Source organism: Arachis ipaensis, chromosome B1 (genome assembly GCF_059453495.1).
Source record: "Arachis ipaensis isolate K30076 ecotype BB chromosome B1, ASM5945349v1, whole genome shotgun sequence".
In the NCBI taxonomy this organism is placed as follows: domain Eukaryota; kingdom Viridiplantae; phylum Streptophyta; class Magnoliopsida; order Fabales; family Fabaceae; genus Arachis; species Arachis ipaensis.
In genome coordinates this window covers 131,661,681-131,665,547 of record NC_142436.1, presented here as the reverse complement: position 1 = coordinate 131,665,547, position 3,867 = coordinate 131,661,681, and the positions used below count along the sequence as shown (strand labels likewise).

The following is a 3,867-nucleotide window of genomic DNA, read 5'->3' as shown; positions in this document are numbered from 1 at the left end:
GGAGCTCTGCTGTTCCTCAAAGATTAATGCAAAGCACTACTGTTTTCTATTCAATTCATCTTATTTCGCTTCTAAGATATTCATTCGTACTTCAATCTGAATGTGATGAACGTGACAATCATCATCATTCCCTATGAACGCGTGCCTGACAACCACTTCCGTTCTACCTTCGACTGAATGAGTATCTCTTAGATCTCTTAATCGGAATCTTCGTGGCGTAAGCTAGAATGATGGCGGCATTCAAGAGAATCCGGAAGGTCTAAACCTTGTCTGTGGTATTCCGAGTAGGATTCAATGATTGAATGACTGTGACGAGCTTCAAACTCGCGATTGCCGGGCGTAGTGACAGACGCAAAATGATAGTAAATCCTATTCCAGCAGGATCGAGAACTGACAGATGAATAGTCGTGCCGTGACAGGGTGCGTTGACCATTTTCACTGAGAGGATAAGATGAAACCATTGACAAGGGTGATGCCTCCAGACGATTAGTCGTGCCGTGACAGGGCATTTGGATCATTTTCCCGAGAGAAGACCGAAAGTAGCCATTGACAATGGTGATGTATCACATAAAGCCAGCCATGGAAAGGAGTAAGACTGATTGGATGAAGATAGCAAGAAAGCAGAGGTTCAGAGGAACGAAAGCATCTCTATTCGCTTATCTGAAATTCTCACCAATGATTTACATAAGTATTTCTATCCCTGTTTTATTAATTATTTTCGAAAACCCCATTACTATTTTATATCCGCCTGACTGAGATTTACAAGGTGACCATAGCTTGCTTCATACCAACAATCTCCGTGGGATTCGACCCTTACTCACGTAAGGTATTACCTGGATGACCCAGTGCACTTGCTGGTTAGTTGTGCGAAGTTGTGAACCATGGTATTGGCATCATGTTTTTTGGCGCCATTACCAGGGAAAGAAAGAGCGATGAATTTTACATAATCAAAGTGTAATCACAATTTCTGCGCACCAAGTTTTTGGCGCCGTTGCCGGGGATTGTTCGAGTTTGGACAACTGACGGTTCATCCTGTTGCTCAGATTGGGTAATTTTCTTTTCGTTTTCTTTTCAAAAAATTTTTCAAAAAAAAAATATTTCAAAATTTTCTCACCTGTTTTTCGAAAAAATAAAAATGTTTTCAAAAATATATTTTTATTCAAAATTTTTAAGAATGAATTCTAGTGTTTCATGAAGCATGTGAAGCCTGGCTGGCTGTAAAGCCATGTCTAAATTCATTTGGACTGAGGCTTGCAATTCGTTATCAAGAGAAAGCTAGTTGGTGCTAATCCACCTACTACTGTTCATGATCCACCTGTTATATGCTGAAGCTTGGCTGGCCAATGGCCATGTCTAGTGTTTTGGACCGGAGCTTTTATTGAAAGCTTGGCTGGCTAGTGAGCCATGTCTAATTCCTGGACTGAAGCTTTAGACTAAGAATGCAAGATTCCTGGAATTCATATTAAAAACTTTGAATCCTTATTTTTTCTTTTTCAAAATGATTTTCGAAAATTTTAAAATAAAAATACAAAAAAAAATTAGAAAATCATAAAAATAAAAAATATTTTTCTGTTTCTTGTTTGAGTCTTGAGTCATGTTATAAGTTTGGTGTCAAATGCATATTCATAGCATTTTTCGAAAATTTTCATGCATTCATAGTGTTCTTCATGATCTTCAAGTTGTTCTTGGTAAGTCTTCTTGTTTGATCTTTGCATTTGCATGTTTTGTGTCTTTTCTTGTTTTTCATATGCATTCTGGAATTCTTAGTGTCTAAGCATTAAAGAATTCTAAGTTTGGTGTCTTGCATGTTTTCTTTGCATTAAAAAAATTTTTCAAAAATATGTTCTTAATGTTCATCATGATCTTCATAGTGTTCTTGGTGTTCATCTTGACATTCATAGTGTTCCTACATGCATCCCTTGTTTTGATTCAAAAATAAAAGAGAAAAACATGAAAATGATGTTTTTAATTTTTCTCTCTCATCATAAAAATTCAAAATATATATATATATATATCTTTTTCTCTTTTCTCTCATAATTTCGAAAATTAGATTTGACTTTTTCAAAAATTTTTAAAATCAAGTTGTTTTTATGAGTCAAATCAAATTTTCAATTTAAAAATCTTATCTTTTTCAAAATCTTTTTCAAAAATCAAATCTTTTTCAAACTTCTTAGTTATTTTCGAAAATTCCAAAAATATTTTTCAAAAACCTTTTTTCTTATTTTTATATCAAATTTTCGAAAATAACAATAACAATTAATGTTTTGATTCAAAAATTTCAAGTTTGTTACTTACTTGTTAAGAAAGATTCAAACTTTAAGTTCTAGAATCATATCTTATGATTTCTTGTGAATCAAGTCACTAATTGAGATTTTAAAAATCAAATCTTTTTCAAAAACTAATTTCAATCATATCTTTTCAAAATATCTTCTTATCATATCTTTTTCAAAAATTTGATTTCAAAATATCTTCTTTAACTTCCCAACTCCTTATCTTTTCAAAATTGAATTTTGTTTCAACTAACTAACTAACTTTTTGTTTGTTTCTTACCTTTTTCAAAACCACCTAACTAACTCTCTCTCTCTATTTTCGAAAATATCTTCCCTCTTTTTTAAAAATTTCTTTTTAATTAACTAATTATTTTATTTTTATTTTGAATTTTCGAAAAAAACTACTAACCTTTTTCAAAAACTATTTTCAAAAATCACTAACTCTTTTTCAAAAATTATTTTCAAAATTTCCCTCCTCTCATCTTATTCTATTTATTTATTCATCTACTAACATCTCTCCCTCACCCACCAAAAATCCGAACCATCTCTCTCTCTTTCTGAGTTCAGATTTTTCTCTTCTTCTTTTCTTCTACTAACAATAAGGAACCTCTTTACTGTGACATAGAGGATTCCTCTTCTTTTCTTTTTCTCTCCTCTTTCTTATGAGCAGGGACAGAGAAAAAGGCATTCTTATTGAAGCTGATCCAGAACCTGAAAGGACTCTGAAGAGGAAATTAAGAGAAGCTAAATTACAACAATCCAGAGACAACTTGATTGAAAATTTTGAACAAGTAAAGGAGATGGCAGCCGAACCCAACAACAATGCAAGGAGAATGCTTGGTGAATTTACTGCACCAAATTCCAATTTACATGGAAGAAGCATCTCCATTCCTGCCATTGGAGCAAACAACTTTGAGCTGAAACCTCAATTAGTTTCTCTGATGCAGCAGAACTGCAAGTTTCATGGACTTCCATCTGAAGATCCTTTTTAGTTCTTAACTGAATTCTTGCAGATATGTGATACTGTTAAGACTAATGGAGTAGATTCTGAAGTCTACAGGCTCATGCTTTTCCCTTTTGCTGTAAGAGACAGAGCTAGAGTATGGTTGGACTCTCAACCTAAGGATAGCCTGAACTCTTGGGATAAGCTGGTCAAGGCTTTCCTAGCCAAGTTCTTTCCTCCTCAAAAGCTGAGCAAGCTTAGAGTGGATGTTCAAACCTTCAGACAGAAAGAAGGTGAATCCCTCTATGAAGCTTGGGAGAGATACAAAGGACTGACCAAAAAGTGTCCTTCAGACATGCTTTCAGAATGGACGATCCTGGATATATTCTATGATGGTTTATCTGAGTTATCAAAGATGTCATTGGATACTTCTGCAGGTGGATCCATTCACCTAAAGAAAACGCCTGCAGAAGCTCAAGAACTCATTGACATGGTTGCTAATAACCAGTTCATGCACACTTTTGAAAGGAATCCTATAAATAATGGGACGCCTATGAAGAAGGGACTTCTTGAAGTTGATACTCTGAATGCCATATTGGCTCAGAACAAAATATTGACCCAGCAAGTCAATATGATTTCTCAGAGTCTGCATGG

At 34.4% G+C, this 3,867-nt stretch overlaps 1 non-coding gene across 1 annotated transcript; it reads right to left on the bottom strand.

Moving 5' to 3' along the window:
* Nucleotides 1-3,466: 3,466 nt before the first annotated feature.
* On the bottom strand, nucleotides 3,467-3,574 carry LOC148578398 (small nucleolar RNA R71). Its single transcript, XR_015902787.1, has one exon. It is a non-coding gene; the product is annotated as a small nucleolar RNA R71 (small nucleolar RNA).
* Nucleotides 3,575-3,867: the final 293 nt, after the last annotated feature.